The sequence below is a fragment of the Copadichromis virginalis genome, linkage group LG12 (assembly GCF_057382275.1).
Source record: "Copadichromis virginalis isolate Kocher_CV1m ecotype Utaka linkage group LG12, C_Virginalis_male_GT1.1, whole genome shotgun sequence".
NCBI lineage: Eukaryota > Metazoa > Chordata > Actinopteri > Cichliformes > Cichlidae > Copadichromis > Copadichromis virginalis.
This window is the reverse complement of record NC_140629.1, coordinates 2,967,110-2,986,357: the sequence shown is the minus strand read 5'-3', so window position 1 is coordinate 2,986,357 and position 19,248 is coordinate 2,967,110.

The window sequence follows — 19,248 nt, the reverse complement described above, 5'->3', positions numbered from 1 at the left end:
TTATTGTCCCAGCCTTGAAAAACAACCCTCAAAGATTTGCAGCATTGCAGAAATCTGAAAGTGACTATTGTTGTGCTCCTGGAGTTATATTTATATTTACCAACAGTCAGTAAACCAATCACTTATACACAAAACATTTCAGCCACACTACTTAAAACAGTTAGTTTTACATTGTTTTAGTTTGTTGATTATGTAGATGTTTCATTTAGGAGAACAAAAGTCCCTAAAATTACTCTGGTTTACAGAAACCACAGAATTACTGTAGTGTGCTTATAAGCCGATAGATTTAATGGAATACAATGGTACAGATATTTACTGTAGAAATAGAATGGTTGAGCTATGAATTGTGTGGTAACATACAATTAGAGGGTGTACTTATCTCTATTGGATTAATCAGCTACAGCAGCTGTTTATGGGAAATTTTGACCAGCCTTAGAGAAGCGTATTCGTGAGACGCTGCTGCTCGATGAGGAGCCCCGGCTCACAGTCTCCTCTCTAAATGAAGTCAGGACTCTGTGCAGGGCAGTCAAGCTCATCCACACCAAACTTGCTTAACTATGTCTTTGTGCACTGTTGCACAGTCATGCTGGACCAGGAAGTAGCCATCCCCAAACTGTTCACTCAAATTGAAATGTGACAAATGTCTTTGTATGCTGAAGCATTAAGAATTCCTTGCACTGGAACTAAGGAGCCAAGCCCAACTTTGGAAAAACAACCATAATCCACCAAACCTTACACTTGGCACAGTGCAGCCAGACAAGTACCTGTCTCCACTGCTCCAGAGTCCAGTGACAGTGTGCTTTACACCACTGCATCCGACACTTTGCATTACGCTTGGTGATGTACGGCTTGGATGCAGCTGCTCGGCCATGGGAACCGATTGCATGAAGCTCTCTACTCACATGAAGCTCGGAGGTCTGCAGCAACTGACTCTGCAGAAAGTTGCTCTGTGCACTATGCACCTGCTGACCCTGCTCTTTGGTTTTATGTGGCCTACCACATTGTGGCTGAGTTGCTGTCATTCCCTGTAATATAACTATTATATAACCACATGTTTATTTGGCTTAAATGTTACTGAGATTAAAAATGATATTTCTGAGACTAGAAGAAGGCAGCAGACATTTTAGATCCACACCAGAAAACTCCTGATTATGTTAATCTGACCAAGAATCTAAATCAATCAAAGTACTGGGGGTAAAAATGTTTCGATATTTTAGCAGGACAGCTGATCATTCACCTTCCAGTTGTCTTAGCCTATGTGGTGTTGTTTGTCATGTTACTCCTGCACATCTCCCCACTCATTCTTATGAATCTTACTCAGTTGCAATAAAATTATTCTCAAATAGAGAGTGTGATTTCAGTCCTTGTGCATAACTTTTATATGAAGCTAAAGTGCAAACCACAAACCATCTACTGCTGCTTATATACAACCCCTGTTAAGACAACATGCTAGCATAAAGCTACCAGGAAAAAAGCCTGGAGCTGAATTTATGTTGATCCAAACAGCCGAAGCTGTCCAGCAGGTAACAGACGCAGTGATGAGCTGCAGGCTTGTAGCACTGTAGCCCCCATTTCTACAGATGAATCCCTGTAGGCACTGTGACGTCTTCAGCCTTGCTGTTGGGTTTGTGTTTATATTTCTACACTCAAACAATGATCTTGTGTATGACTGTGTGCCTCAGAGCACCATGTTGTACAGTAATGCAGTGCATTTTTTTAAGTAACAGGTGATGTGTAATACATTCCTTTTCTGTCATGGCTACAGATTTAATGCACCCAGAAAGCACGCCATCACAAGGAACCTCACAGTAAAGGTTTATTTACACATTCATTCATTAAGGTGAACAGAGACTTGGAAGAAGGACTCACAATAAACGACTGGCACTCAGAGTCTATAAAGAGGAACGGGGAGAGTTAGCACGGGCTGCAGGTGTCACAGAGACTGGAGGGAACCAGTTTGAACTGGGAGACGTAGAAATCAGGGTGAAATAGATGCCAGATGGATTCATCACGTTGCCAACAACAAAAGGACCAAGATATCTGGTTTTGAGTTTACGGTCATGGCTTTAGAAGATAAAAATACTTTCTGACCTGAATGATGTCGTGAGTCTGTGGCTCTCCTATTGGTTAACGCATTGGTTCCAATCAGCAGTCGTGTGTAGGGCCTCCTGGTGCTGGTGGACCTAAACTGATGACACAGTGATCTGAGCAACAGGCTTGGATCAGACAGGCTTCAAAGGGAGATGGATGCAAGTGTGTTATAAAGTGTGATTAGTGCCGGTGATGCAACGATTCCTGTTTTTTTCCCAGTCCATGGTCAGACCTCCCGTACGTTTCAGCTGTCAGATTTCTTCAGTTCTGCACTGATAAGGAGACGACTTGGCACAGAAGGAAATATCAACCTGGACAGTCAAGTTCATCAGCTTCTCCAAATTCTCAAACTCCCGTCTCGTAGCCAACTCAAACTTTAACTATTCACTCCAAGCATATAAAATCGATAGCAAGTACTCACCAGAAAATTCTGCCACTGGCCTATTTTACTTTATGAGTCTGGTTATATTCAGACCAGAAATCACCAGCAGAGCACAAACAAGACACCAGCTCAGTGGGGTTGGAGACTAAATGTACCCAGGCCGCAGTCATAGAGTCTCCTAACACACTGTAACAAGGCAGCCTTTTGTGGCTGGATTCACAGTGAGGACGACGCCTGAGACACAGTATGGTGGAAGCCAGAGGTGTCCACATATATCCAAAGCCGTGACATTCAGTGGCAGTCCAAGTCTTCTAACAACAGCATCCACTCCCTTGTCTAATGACAAATGGCAGCCTTAAATACTCTGAGCTGTTAAGGACAAAATGATTGTTTACTCGGTGACTTTACCAAATTCTAACTTTTCACCAACATTCTGTGAATATATACACACATTTTATCATTCTCTGATAATTAAATCTTTTATACTTTAACCTTTAAGCCTGTTATGAAAACACCAGAACCCCACGTACAGAGATTGCCCACACTCCCTTCCCTCCTGGAAGTTTAAATGGTGTCCGGACCCCCGAGGAAACATTTGTCCGAACACCCTGGAGAGGACATAGAGAGCACAGGTGAGTAACCACATCTCACAGCAGCTTCTCTGCACCAACACTCTGACCTCTAGACTTTGCACACACATGTGCCCATGTTTTCCCTAACAGTAGACCTTATTTGTTCCCAGTAGCAATTCTCTCCTCCTCACAGACAACCACCACAATCAGTGAGGAGCAGCTGAGCAGGACCTGGAACAACAGGCTACCTGATAATTGATAAAATACTCAATAAATATTCAATAAATAATTAAACCTATTGTGTCCAAATGGTTACTGATGTGCCAATCTATGCTTAAAGTGCAGTGATAAAGCAAGTGCTAGTTAAAGTGCTTTTAATAAGGTGAGAAAGTGCTCCTGAAGTGCTGTACGAGTTACTTTGTAGGTAGAGTCAGTCTGGGAGAGAACCACAGTCCTCGTATAAGCAGCTCCACCCAAGTCTGCCCACTAATCGACCTGAATGAGGAGAAAACACCCAGCCAGGCTCCACTCAGACATCTTTTGATTAATAATGTGATAAATGTGATACAACATCTTCAAATTGTAACAATGAATGAGAACTACTCTTTCTGTGATGCCCAAGCTTTTAAAGAATTTCTCATGTTTTACAACTTTAGTTATCTGAGAGTTGAGCCAAGGACACAGGCTGCTCAACACCCCCCACCAGTTGCTCTATTATTGTTTTGTTTTTGTTCCAGCGATGACCCATCCTGCCCAGGGCAAGCATTCAAGTTTCGTCACACACATTCCCTGTTCTGCCCCAGAAACACTGCAAGTCTAAATGTTGTGCAGTTACAGTTACAGACCTTATGCACATCCACCCACATTGTGCTCTGAGTGAATAAATCGATATACGTTAGTGAAAACATGCCATGTAATTCTTCCATAAGAAGTGGAACAGCAGTGATGACTCTTTTACTAGCCTGTCAGAGAGAAAGCCCCTTGGAAAAGAGCTGACAAATTACTTCCAGACCAGTTATACTGGAAACACTTTTTACTTTTGTTTTTGAGAAGCACACACATATATATCTTCAGATGGTAACGAAGAGAGGGAAGCTTGTCCGAACTCAGGGGATCACAGTACCAAAAGGCAACATTCCAGACATTGAGGACAGTGCCTGGGAATCCCACCGGCAACTGGGAACCACGCTAGAAAAGCTGCAACCACCAAGTACCTGCAGAGGGTCAGGCAAGTCCCGAAGAGTCAGCTGAACAGTAAGAACAAGATCCGGGCCATCAACACCGTGATCAGGGGCCCTGCTGGGGTAATAAGCTGGCAAAGGTGGAGATAGAAGCCACTGACATCAAGACAAAGAAGCTCCTGACCATGCATGGAGGGTTTCACCCTGAGGCTGAACACTAAGTGGAAGGAAGGAGGTCAGGGACTAGTGAGTGTCAGTACTACAGTCCAGGATGAGAAAACAAACATCCACAAATACATCAGTAAGATGGCCACAACTGACCGAGTGCTCAGTGAATACCTCAGGCAGCAGAAAGCCAAGAAAGAGGAGGGAGACGAGGAACCATCATGGAAGGACAGGCCCCTGCACGGTATGTACCACCGGCAGATAGAGGAGGTGGCTGATATCCAGAAATCCTACCAGTGGCTGGACAAAGCTGGACTGAAAGACAGCACAGAGGCACTAATCATGGCAGCACAAGAACAAGCTCTGAGTACAAGATCCATAGAGGCTGGGGTCTATCACACCAGGCAAGACCCCAGGTGCAGGCTGTGTAAAGATGCCCCAGAGACAATCCAGCACATAACAGCAGGGTGCAAGATGCTAGCAGGCAAGGCATACATGGAACGCCACAACCATCAGTGGGACCTGGATTTTGTGTACGTCCAACAGTAATGATTGCAATAAATTTGTTTAGTTTTTGTTTTTAACTTTCAGTTAACAGAGCGAATGCTGCAAACTACACTGGTGATAAGTACATCCTAACAGCTGCTCTTGGCTGGCATTTATGAAAGCCCACAAAAGAGTTCAGCTTCAGTCTTCAGGCAGCTCCACCGTCACACCCAGCAACAGATGCCAGCTCTAAAGCCAAACATTAACAGTGTGTTAAATTGTTGCCTCGTCACATACAAGATTTATTTGTTGGATTTATTCACGGTACACCTAATACACGCCTGTTGTCCCATTTCAAAAAATATTGTGATACTGTGGAGGGAGCCAGTAAAAACAGAACACCATGATTTCCAGATCATTTAAAGCCCATGTTTAACTGAAGCCAGTATACAGTTGATTTATCAAATGCTGACACTGAAAAGCTCTGTCTTTACAGTCATGGGTACTTCACCTGAGATTTGGATCAGTTTAAAAATGATGTTCATTTCTGGCATCTGCAATTTTACCCGAGACTTTCAACTTGTGCAGAAGGGACGGTGCAAGTTTTCAAACTAGAGGTCCCAACAAAGTCTCTATACCACAAGGTACCAACGCAGGAGAAAGACAGGCTGAATGTGTTTATGAGTGAAATGCAAACAACTTTTGAATTGTGTCAGAATGATCTCTGTCCTGATTACTACGACTTGGAAGAACAATAAAAAGAACCTCCATGAATTTCATATTCCGATGGCATAAGGTGAGAGCTGGGCTGACACGGATAATGACTTTGACATCAGCGGTACGCGGCTAAAACAAAACCCAACTTTCTCTAATCTAAACAAACCTGATCATGTAGATGCAAAAGCCCAGAATCATAATGAAGTAAAAGTAGAAGTCTGGTCTGTACTACAGCAGTGCTGATATTCAGTACATCTGCACTCGTGCAAGAGTGGTATTGCTAATGTTCATGTAATGGTTTCGGTGCATGCCATCGCCTTGTTTTATTCTCAAGCATTCACGTCTCTTGGCTCTTTGTTTACTCTCCAGTTGTAAGATTTTAGGGTGTCTCCAAGGTTTTCTTTAGGAATTCGAATGAGGCCCGAGTATTCAGCACCACTTAAGTGTAACTAAATGTCAGTTGCAAAGAGACATTATGGGTGGGCTTTGATCAAAGTGTATTCTGATGGTTCCATGCAATCCCACACATACGTGCAGCTCAGCACAGAGCGAGCCTCCCCCCATATCCCTCATCAGCCGTGCTGAATTCTGGCAGAGTGTCAGAAGCTGGAATCTGGGCTAATAAAGAATAAGACCATTGTAGTGATGGTCAGCTCTGCTGTTTCTGTCCACTATTCCTTGCACCACAGACAGCTGTTGTCTAGAGGCTGACAGCTATGACACATATTTCTCTTGCGTGCACACAATCACACAGGCTTCATTCACTGGACAATAGTGCAGGGAACGTCTGGAAGTGATCTGGGGCATTTCTGAATTATTAATAGACATAATGAAAAATCTTGGAAGGTTTAAGTGTTCTGCGTGAAAGCATTTTTAGGGTGAGAAAATGGAGCCTGATATCATGTCTGCCATCAGGGAGGAACCAACATGATGGGGCGTCTGTGTCTCACCCAGAGGAAGCAAAGATGCTGTAAGTGAACTGTGGAAATATTGTTAGTGCACTGTATTATATTCAAACCCCACCAGTCTCCTTCCTTTTGTCCTTGAGAAGTTTGAGTCTGTTGCACGAGTTGATAGCTGTTCTCATTGCTTTTGTGTTGAAGACTTTTTACACGAGTAAAGATGAATATATTTTCATTATAAGGGCTCAAACAGCTACATTTTCTTAATTTATCAAATCAGGGTCAAGGGGATCTGAAACCTATCCAAATTGTCATGAATGATAAAAAGGCTTTCATCAGGGTAAACAAGCTATACATGCATGAGAATCTCATTTATTAATATGGTTACTTTAAGTGCACATGAGTGTGTATGCATTATGACCCCAGAGATTCACAAAAGAGTTTCAAGTTTAAAAAACAGATGTGTGCATGAGTTCACCTCCTGATAATGACGTTTAGATCATCGACCCTCTCAGATTTCACGTTTTCAGAATGTAGAACATAACGCTGTAGGACACACGGGGATTTCACAGTGCATGGGTGACAGGAAGTATGTGCAAACAGGATGATACTACAATTCTTCTCCACGACATGGTTGCCCAAGGTGCTTAGTACGAGATGACTTGTCTGTTAAGATGAGAAATTACAGAGGGCTTGTTTGCCTCCTAATACTAGCTCCATAAATGAACCCATAGCTCTCCCTTTGTTGTATTTTTAAACCTGCATGGCTTTAATTTTCTAGTTAACCCTTAGATTTCCTGGACGTGATATTGCCCTTGGGCTCATCGTCACAACCTCATTAGGAACCATAACTATTCATTTTCAGTGACTGCACTTCTACACATGCAATACACAGATCATAACTGATCTCAAAGCAGTGACAGCAGAGCCGGTTATCTTTGTGTTGGTGAAGCTCGTGTGTCTCAGTCTCAATGTTAGTTTTCTGTTTTATTTTGATAGTCTCCTGACCTCTTTTGCTTCCTTCTTGCTCGTTAACTCACTCTGTTCACCTGTGCCTTACTTTCCCTAGCTGTGTCTCTTTCCCTGATTATCTTGTGTGTGTTTAAGACCTCAGTTTATTTTCTCTTCTTCATGTTTGGCTCCAAGTCTGCATGCTTGGGTCTGTTTCCTGCCTCACCAGGACAAGGAGACAGGCTTGTCCCTGGTTTGCATCTGCAGAGAGAGGCGTCATGTGATGTACTGCATCTGTTTAACTGAAGTGCACCCAAAAGCTTAAAAGAAATGCTTGAATTAAAGAACACAGAAGTGTTGTTATCTTTTCTCATCACCTGACCTCAACCCCATTGAACATTTAATTAAGATAAGCAGACTGGTGGGCAACCCCAAGTTCCTTAATTATCCAGATTGTTTAGGAAAGACAGAAAACCTCGAGTTGTTCCCAACAGCAGCTGTGAGAAACATGCTTGGCTGCTCAGCTGCTACAGGTGTGTGTGTGTGTGTGTGTGTGTGTGTGTGTGTGTGTGTGTGTGTGTGTGTGTGTGTGTGTGTGTGTGTGAGAGATGGTTACCCAGTTTAACTGGACTAATCCATGCCGATTTAGTGGGCTTCCACTTTTGGACCACACCATGTAACTGGGCTTTTATTACATTTTTCATGGGAGGGAACCTGCCAACACTTCTAGTTTAGGAGCATTATTATTGTGACTGTTTCAGGGTTTCATGTCAGCTAAACATGCTTTACACATACAATGCAGAGAAACAAGGCGATATAGTAGATTTAAAAAATGGAAAAACCAGTCCTCAAAACTCTGAACAAAGAGAAGGAACAAGCAGGCAGACTGTCAGATCAGCATAAACAAAGAAATTCAGTGGACTGAAGAGTCTCTGCTTTTAATTGCATGTGGAATGCATCACTGACAGACTGAAGTGTTAGATTTATATTTGCAGGCTAACAAAAACAGCGAAACACATTTACAGCAAGCTTTCAGTTTTCTTAACATTCAGGAGCTTTCTGCTGTGTTTGGTACCAACTGTGCAAAACAGGCTGCAGTCTTTATTTCATATACTCTGAGCCAGGACTATATTCAGTATTTGTTCTTCTTAAATCAATAGAGAGGTGAAGCCTAAAAAGTTTCTCGTATGACTGATGGCGGGTCATATGATTGTTGGGTTTTTCTCTGTATCTATGAAGCGCCTTGAGGCGACTTTTGTTGTGATTTGGCGCTATATAAATAAAATTGAATTGAATTGAATCTTGCAAACAGCCGTAAATGGTAGAAAACAGAAAAAGACACATTTCCAGTCAGTTAGCACAAATCACCAAGTCCAGTAGTTCCCAAATGACACGTGTTGTGAAGCAAGTCGATGGGTGCTGTTGGATTTTACCAACTGCACCAAAAGTTCTGCATGATTAGTAAAATTCACCCTGAGTTTATGTGCAAACTCATTTCTCCTAAAAAGAGGAATGAAGGGAGCTCAAAGCATACTTTGAAACCAAAGAGCGTTGGACTCGAATGAGGAAACAAGAACCTTTATTGGACTGTGTGAAAGTGTCGTTTGCTGATATTTGGTAGTGAAGAGGCAAAAGAACAACTGCTGACATGTTGGGTCAGATAGAGGCTGCTCAGTGCAGATGTGCATACAGGAGTGTGCTGACATGTCAGCGTGCTGTTTCGTGTGGCCTCTGCACAGAATGTTTGAAAGCTCGGTCAGCTTTAAAGTGCTGAAAACAAACCACGACACACTTTTGACAGCAAAGATGATGCATTGAGGCCAACTGCTGCTTAAATCAATTTCACCCACAGGTCAAAAGGGAGGAGATCCCGTGTAATCCCCTCTTTGTGGTTGGTTCACAGAGACACCGGTGCAGGGGTCCAGATCAGTTTCACACTGGTTTGCTCTGAGCTCTAGCATTTTTAAAATCTTTAATGCCTCCAGACCCACAGGGACAAATATTCAGCACAGACGTCAAATTACCATCTGGAAGTGACAAAAGACAACTCGGGCAGCTGCCCATGTTGTGAAACATAAGGTGCAATAGGTTAGATGTTCATGGTGACTCATGCTTTGCTTACTGGATTATGACGGCTGATGTGTCTCCCATCAGAATCAGAATCAGAATCAGAATCAGAATCGTGTTTATTGGCCAAGTATATGTGCAGACACATACAGGGAATTTGGTTCCGGTAGATGGTGGCTCTCAAGCACAGCAATGTAAATCTCACACACACACACACACTCACACACACACACACACACACACACACACACACACACACACACACACACACACACAAGTGTCTATATATACACATTACACATACATACACAAAGCTGTGTAAACCAACTATAAATAACGAATCTAAACTTATATACATAAAATACAGAAATGAATGAGGTGGAATGAATCAGCTATAGAATTCAAAGTACTGTTTTCATTTATTATCATATGTGCTCAAGATGTGGTGAATCCAGTTAATTTGGAATGTAACTGACACCCTGCAAATGTAGATGGAGCTAGGAAAAACAAAAGTGAGTCATCCCTGCCCTTTTACATGTGGTCTCCTGCACTGATCTAAGAGAACAGAGCGAAAGAAAGCAGCTCGTGGTCATCTTCCTTAAGCCTTACTCCCTCAGCTCACATGCAAAATCCCAGCTTTATGGATAAAAGTGAGCTGTAATTTTTTTCTCTGGAGACAGGGGACAGGAACGGAGACGGCCTGAATTCCGGCGTAGCTGTGATTTCACCCACTAAGGTGGCCTTGCCAAGCATATCAGTGAGAGGAATCCAGTTTCTGCATCCTGCCGTTCTCAAATACAGGAATCATGTGGTGGATCACAGCATGCTGAATCATAAACAGTCAAATATGAAAGTAGATTTACTGCCAGATGTTGGCAGAGCACACTTCATTTCACTTGTAAAACAGTGAGGAAAGCAGGGTGTGCACAAAAGGTTGAATAATTCCAGGACATTCTTTCTGAGGAATTGTCTGCTAAGGAAACTGCAAAGGCTGGATTCCTGAAAACGTAAAAATACTGCTTGTGGAGTTCAGATATCAAACAAATAATCTGTGACTTTATATGGTTTTATATCACCTGATAAATGCCTCTGTCAGTGCGCCCCAGGGTGGCTGTGGCTACAATGTAGCTGCCATCACCAGTGTGTGAATGTGTGGATGACTGAATGCAGTGTAAAGTGCTTTGGCGTCCATAGGAACGAGGAAAGCTCTATACAAATACAGACCATTTACCATTTTATTTACAATAAATAATACAGGACACAGTTCGTTAGCCTGTAGTCAGCTTACTGTGTCTGGTATTTCCTCAACAGGAAGGAAAGTTCACAGGAAGTGATGTGTTTCTGTTGCCTGTGTGTGACCAAGTTTTCCTTCTCACAAAACCATGCTGGAAGTAACTGAAGTGCAGTGGTGCAACTCTGAAGCCTTGTACCCATCTCATGGTTTGTCTCAAACTGGATCCACTTGAGACGGAAACAGTTTAGAGGAAGCATCGGTCATTAGATACAAGCTTGTTGCATTGAACATTCCTTGAGTGCTGACTGTATCACTGTCTTCTTTTGCATAGTTATACTATCTGCTGCGGTTAATAATAAGTAACATTTTTTTATACCACACCTTTAACAGGCAAGGTCACAAAGTGCCACACACCACAAAAAACACTACTACACAGCACAAAGACCTGCGTGTGCTCTGCAGACTGAACAGTTAGAGTAGGTCAGTGAAAGCTCTGCTTTACAATTCAAAACTTTAAGGCAACACAAGAATTTTAAAATTGACTCTGACTGTCAAAAGATTTTAAAATGAATCGAGATGTGCTATCTCTTCCTAAAATTAGTTAAGACATACAGCTCCACTTTGGAACGCTTTAACAAGTTGCACCAATTCCTCATTAAAAATGGCACAAACGTGGCAATGATTCTTATATGAGGACTGAGTCAGCTTCCTGACACGAGTGTCTAAAGACAGCAGGCTGATAACTACAGCTAGAGCTGGGCTTTGCACAAGAACTTGGAGAACAAAGGCATTGTTTGATACTTTGGTGTCATTACCTGGAGCAGTGATAAGAGGCTCTGTTTGAGTTTAAGATCAAATTAAATTCAAATTGGCATTTAAAAATATTTGACTGCAGTCAAACAGGTAAGTAAGTTGCAAAGAAAAGGACAACTGACAGGGTCCTGACAGGGACTAGAAAGAGAGAGCAGATTTCTCCTGTTTTGGCTTCCTGTTAAATCCAGGATTCAAAATCCTGCTCCTCACATACAAGGTCTTAAATAATCAGGCCCCATCTTATCTTAATGACCTTGTAGTACCATATCAGCCTATTAGAGCACTTCGCTCTCGCTCTGCAGGCCTACTTGTTGTTCCTAGAGTATTTAAAAGTAGAATGGGAGGCAGAGCCTTCAGTTTTCAGGCCCCTCTTCTGTGGAACCAGCTTCCAGTTTGGATTCAGGAGACAGACACTATCTCTACTTTCAAGATTAGGCTTCAAACTTTCCTTTTTGCTAAAGCATATAGTTAGGGCTGGACCAGGTGACCCTGAATCCTCCCTTAGTTATGCTGCAATAGGCTGCCGGGGATTCCCATGATGCACTGGGTGTTTCTTCTTCAGTCACTGTGTGTTAATAGACCTCTCTGCACCGAATCATACTTGTTATTAATCTTTGGCTCTCTTCCACAGCATGTCTTTTGTCTTGTTTCCTTGTCTCACCCCAGCCGGTCGCAGCAGAGAAAGGGAGCAAAAACAAAACTAAAAAGCAAATGAAAACGAGCAACAACAGCGAATAAGAAGGAAAGTGGTCGTTGTCCAGGATCTGCAGTGCTGAACTGGTAACCAGGTGAGTCATTTCCTGTGGGGTGTTTTCCAGAAGCTGACCATTCAGGTGGCCAGTGGAGACTTGTGGAAGCTTAGTTGAATCTTTAAAGACATTGGCAACTTCTTTAACAGCTCATGAGTTAATGATCTTTTCAAAAACAAGCCAACAAACCTTGGGGAGAGTTTCTTTGAATCAGTCTTTAAAGGAATGTGTCTTAATACCCCTTTAATCCAAACATAGAACAATTCCACCAGAGCTTATTCTTACATTTTTTCCTTTGTTATCTCAAAGGTATAACAGGTTTAAAATCCTGCTCTAGCCCACGGTGGGCTGCAGTGACAAGCCTGCAGGCTCTGCTGGCAGCCAGAGCAGACTGAGGGCAATTTTTCTCGAAATGTCAAACACGGTTTGCAACCCCGTCACCCTGTGGCTGTATTATTGTACGGTTTTTACTTTACAGGGAACTTGAGGTGACTGTTATTGGGATTTTAGGATTATATAAATAAAACACAAAAAAATTAAAAGGAGATCGCAACAAATAGCCGAAAGTATTCACCAGCAAAACAGTCCAGAATGAAATTCTATCATCTTTGGCTGAAATGGTTGCTGAGGAGATAAAGCAAGTTGTTAGAGAGTGTGCAGTTTTAGTCATTATACATGGATGTCAGTAAATTGGACCAAACTTCTTTCATACTTAATGATGCTGCACATTAGAGTTTCCTGGGGTTTCAAGAGGCACACAGACTGGATGCTGCTGGGTTTACATGCAAGATTATTGGTTGTTTAGAGGAACATGGGGTGGACTACAGACCTTGTTGGCCAAGGGTATGATGGGGCATCTGTAAGTGGGTCACATTCGGGTGTGCCATAAGCAAGCATACAGGAGGTGTCCAAGAATGCTTTCTGTGTTTGCTGTAGTGCCCTGTGCTTAATCCTTACCATAGCAACTACTATAATAGTTATACACATTCAGACATGTCTATTAGAAATGGCAGCAGCAAATGTTTCATGTGGACCCAAGAGAAGTGCAGCACCTTGGTGATAATCGTTGCAACATCATCAATAGTTTGTCTGTTATTTTAATATGTGCTCCAAGATCTCTCATCAGGGAACAATTGCTCTCTTTCAGAAAAGTGTTGGATGACTCTAATATGTTTATAAATGCTTTAGTTGACTTGTCCAATCCAATCTAGTTGAATTACTCAAGAAACAATGTTACACTATCATACTGAAGCCTTTTTTGATTAGCTGTGGACCGACATTGTGCAGATTGGTGAAATGCCTAAATAAATAAATAAATATAATAAATATAATAAAATGAATACCTAAACTTGTGATTAGGTGAGTCTTAAAAAGAAATGCAAAGAGTTTGGATGAGATTATCAGGCTGTTTGCTTCCCAACATGGAAATGTGTGCGTTCAGTAATGCAGACAGAATATTCTTCAGCTCTGGCCTATAATGAAGGTAATTACATTTAAGGTAATGTGCTTGATTATTTACATCAACTGATAAAAAATAAAATAATTTTGTTGATGATTGTGTAAATTTCAGCAACTGTTACAGATGTTGAATAAACTGCAGGTGTTTTTAATCGAGCCGCCTCGTGTTGTGTGTTTGGACTTTGCTCTTATTGGGTTGTACAGTACATGAAATCAAAATGCATATTTTTATTTTTTTGCAACTAATATGTTTACATGAGCTAATAGCAATAGTAAATTTATAAACTATGTTTGTAAATATATATGTTTACATATTAGTGAAAGTCACACCTGCAGATGAAGCTTTGAATGTGCCAGCCGAGGAGAATTTCTCTAGATCCACTCCTGACTATGATGCTCCTAGTTCATTAAATTCAGTTTTATTCATATATTGTATATTTTAAGATCCTACAATAGTACAAAAGAAACAGAAAACCCAGTGGGAAGGAAAAGCTCTTTCAACGGGAAGAAACCTCCAGCAGAAGCAGGCTCGGTGAGGGGCGGGGCCATCTGCAACGACTGGTTGGGAGTGAGCGGATAAAGACAGGACAGAGACATGCTGCTGAAGAGAGCCAGAGGTTAATAATAACTAATAATTAAATGCAGGCAGGTGTAAACGCATAATGAGTGAAAAGGTGACTGAAGAAGAAACACTCAATGCATCATGGTGACTAAGGGTGGATTCAGGGTCACCTGATCCAGCCCTAACTCTCTCTTTCTAGTCCCTGTCAGGACTCTTGCTGCAGCATTTTGGATCAGCTGAAGGCTTTTCAGTGAGTTTTTAGGACTTCCTGATAATAATGAATTACAGTCGTCCAGCCTGGAAGTAATAAATGCATGAACTAGTTTTTCAGCGTCACTCTGAGACAGGATATTTCTAATTTTGCTGATATTCCAAAACTCCAAAGTTTCTCACAGTATTAATGTGTGAGAATGTTATTTGTATTGATCGCTGCACTGAGGTCTAGCAGAACGGTTTTACAGGTATTACAAGGGAGGAAAGAGTTTTTTCCATGGTCGTGGAATGGTTCTCCTGGAGGTCTCTTCTTGTTAAAAGGGAATTTTCCCTCCACACTATTGCTATTCATAGGATATTTTTCTATTGTTTGTGTATTCTCTCTAAATATTGTAGGGTCTTTATCTTTCAATATAAAGTGCCTTAAGGCAACTGCTATGGGGAATTGGAGCTATATAAATAAAAGTGAAATGAATCCAATTAAAAACAGTGTTGAGCCCCAGAGTCTACTGCAGCCTGGAGAGGGAGCGTCTCCTGGATCAGAAACAGTGTGAGTGGGTCAGCTGGGGATGAGTTTGAATGAGTTCTTGCCCACGCTTTCTCTCCATTTTCACTTGCTGTTGGGGGGGAACAGACACCAAAACTCCGGCACAGGAAAAGATGACAACTTAGGGGGAAATACACCAAATTACACTATAAAATATGAGACACAACTGGAGTTTTACTTACATTTACAGTACCACTGTAAATGTTACATGCACTCACAATGCCAATGGAGTTTGCCTAACTTTAAATCATAACTATAGGCTATAATTTAAAGTTAACAGCTTGCACAAAACAACAAAACATTGGTGTCATTATAGACATTTGGAACGTGTTACGATGTTTTTAAGTGGACTGTTACTCCAGTATTTCCTGTCTCCTCTTCTGTGGATTGGTATACACCAAGTTATAATTATGACTGGGAAATTATTTCTAACATCTCACAGCAGCAGGATTTTCTGCTGGCGCTTTTAGGTTGTTCCTCTCTGTAGAAACAGTGAAGTAACATTTAAGCCCATATTTCTTTATAATGTTCTGAGGAATCTTTGTTTCCCCGTGGTGTTAAAATCCATGTTTGATTGTTTTACCTGTAAGAATCACAACACATCTGTACAATATGCTTTTTCCTGGAAATCTTTAGACTGGTTCAGATTGAAAATGAGTGAGTAAAGACATGCTAGGATAGTGTGTTTGGTATTTTGGATAAGAAAAGGTGAAAAGCCCCTGAATAGTGTGTTAATATCCCAGCACACAACATAACAGTAACACAGGAACAGCTAAGAGGCAGTTTCACTAAAAATGAGCTCAAATCTGATCAAAGTTATTTGACTTCCAAATGTGTTAAATGGAAGTCAGGAGGTCACCACGCGGCCTTGTTACTGCTCATGTGACACATTAAAACGTCAATTTCAGGTGTAACCAATTCATCCATGTTTAGCTGGTCCTGTAACTATGTTGGCTGTAAATACTGTTTCCAGCTGCTGTAAAGAGTGAGCTAAGGTTAGGCTTTGTGAATAAATACAGCAGACCTAAAATCTGTTGGTGTCATCATGCCCTAGGAGTTTGTGCAACCGGTGTATTAGATATATTCAATATGAGTCCGTTTTGAAATGTTTGCTTAATGCCTTTACCATCTGAAGATGCCACAAAGCATTTCAAAAACATTGCAACAGACAAATAGGCCCTCCTGACCTCCTGCACATAGCAAAAAGGGGGTTGATATTAACTCTATGCTATAGCCAGGAAACAAGTTAGGTTGGCCAGCTTGCTAGTTAGGCAGTGGCCTACAGTAATGCAGCCAGAGACAACCAGAAACAGCTGCCTGCCTCTCAGCTCAACAAGCTCCAGCCATTGTTATAGTGTACAGCAGTGGTGTTCTCAACTCCACCCCTATGGGTATGCATCTGGCATTAAGCTAAAGATGAAAGTGGCCGATTTAGTCAGTTCGCTAAGAAAATGTTAGCTTCAAATAGTTAACAGAAGACAGCCTGGGGCCAGTTTAGATTCATGAATCAAATCACGAAGTGTACATACCAGATGTAACCATAGTGTCTCTCAGTGGTTTGTTCATCCAATTTTTGGTTTGATGTTAGTGTTTTGGCCATTTTAGCTGTTTGAAGCGAGACATACAGACCATGGACTGGATCTCACGATGAAGCCCAGAAGCACTGCACTTTCATATGGTAGTGACATTTTTTACAGCATGCCTCATTCACCCAGTCACACAACCATTTTTCCTGTGTGCGTTCTAATATTCAGACACGTTCACATTCCAGTGAACACAACTGCGGGTTCAGTATCTTAGTCAAGGACACTTGGGCAGTGGAATGGAGAAGCCAGGGATCAAACTGCCAACCTTCTGATTGGTAGATGACCTGATCCACCCTCTGAGCTACAGCCATGTTTTACCACAGACTTCTACGTAGCTGCTTCAGACGTCTTTCTCCAACTACAGGAACCACCCTCTGGTTCACTTTTCATGTTCGCCTTCTGTGTAGTCTAAAGTCTACTAATCAAAATGCTCTGCTAAGTCAACCGTAGTTTACTCCCAAAGTTCAGCCATGTTGCTGTTTGGCTAGTAGATTAGCTTGTAGTTTGTATCTGCCTTGTAAGAGCTTCTACTGCTCCAGTTTACCAGCTAAAAACTCCTTTTGTGTCTGAGTTGGTTGCACACAGTGGATTCATGGTTTATGGTTAAAAACAGCTGCCTGCTGTTGCAAACTAGGCTTATGCGTGTGATCACACTGAGCCAAAAGCTGAAGGCTGTGAATCCAAAGCAATGAGCTGAACGATGCTGTCTAGAGCTGGATGATCATTTTCTTTCATTAAGTCTGAACTTCTGATTATCTCATTTAATCCATATAAAAATATAGATTATAGTATGTAAAATATGTGATAGTGTAAATGTGCATTTTCATAATATAAACATTACCTGTTTACTTTGGACTCTTGAATAGTTTCAGACATGCAAACACACATTCCTTTGCTGTGGCATCGCTAGAGCTCACTTGGCTTATTATCAGAAAACATAAATCTGACTGTCCCTGCAGAATTGACCTCACAATGGGAAATAAATCAAGATTGTTGTCTTTGGATCGTGTGAAGGGTTATTTTGTTACTTCTTCTTTTAAAAGCATAACAAAGGATAGCATTTTTTTTAAATCCATCTCTGCAGTCAGAGCACTTTAGGCATTTTGTAACACTCATGATATATGGTTCACACTGGCAAGCACGTGTGGAAATCCTTGCCTGCTACACTCCACCCATTAGTAATGTCTTTCTCTACAGATGAAAACTTTAGTCTGTCCTCGGTGAGTGCAAGATTTGCTGCACTAAAAATTGTTTAGCAACATATCCATAATATAACAGAGACATAATGTCAACAACATATACAAAACGTAGATATAGTGTTACTGTTTGGTTTGAGATCAGCTACTACACAAAATAAATAATATCTTTAATTTAAGTGTTATAATAATAAAATAACTGTATAAAGATTGGTAATCCTGGTTCCTCAGGGAGTTCATATAGCAAATTTCATCCAGATCGATTAACATCTCGGGGAGGCTTTAAGGAACAGACACCCACACATACACTTTCATCATTCTAGTAAGATGTGTAATATACAGGCTCAGGCTACATCTGAGAAAAGCCATGATGTTCCTCCAGTATGCAGGATCATCACTGCGCATACATACATCTCTCTGTGTTGAACATGTTGGACTTTATGAGCACATTCTGGGCAAAATTTGAACTTTTATACAGAACATGTTAAACTTGAGCATTGGACCAAAATGTAGTGAACGTCTTCATGCTCAAACAGTAATTAGTACTTTAAAAATACCACAACCTGGGGTTTCCCAGGAGAACACTGAACTGTAACAAGATGAATAACGTTAATGCTTCAGTCTCAGACTGAAGAAGTCACTTGAATGAATGAGGAAACGTTTCTCCCACTGAAAACGCTGCATCCCGATGAACAGAATCAACCTTTGGAGATTTACTTACCTGGATGATTTAGCATGCATCAAGACGTACCTTACTGATGTTTATAGACTGAGCGGCCTCCTGCCTTACCTCTCTGTTTTAATAAGCATTATTAACACTACAGTTTGGTTCAGAACTTGTTGTACAAGTAGAAACACTTTGGACAACAAAGCACCAGAAGAAAGACCTTAAACAATATTAATATTTAATGAATATTAAATTGACTATTACTTACATAGTGCTTTTCTTTTCTAGCTGAGTACTTAAGGCATTTTTTCCATAGCCTCAATTCATTCACAGGGCACTTTATTTTATGCCTTAAGCATTATGTTTTTTTAATTTCATGGACAGATTCACTTGATTTCATCCACTTCAGACTGGGTAAGATACTGAGATTCAATATCTTACCCAAGAATACTTCTGCACGTGGAATGGAGGAACATCACTGAGTGCTCCAATTACCACTAGGACCACTGTTAGCTTCAGCCTCCACATCTTCTCTAGCTCTTCTCTGAGCCCTTGGTACATCTCCAGCTTCCCATGTTTCTTCGTGCTGATGTTGCTGTTATTCAGAATCACTACGGCCATCTTCTTCTGCTTGTCTACCACCACTATGTCCGGTTGGTTAGCCACCACCATTTTGTCCGTCTGTATCTGGAAGTCCCACAGGATCTTA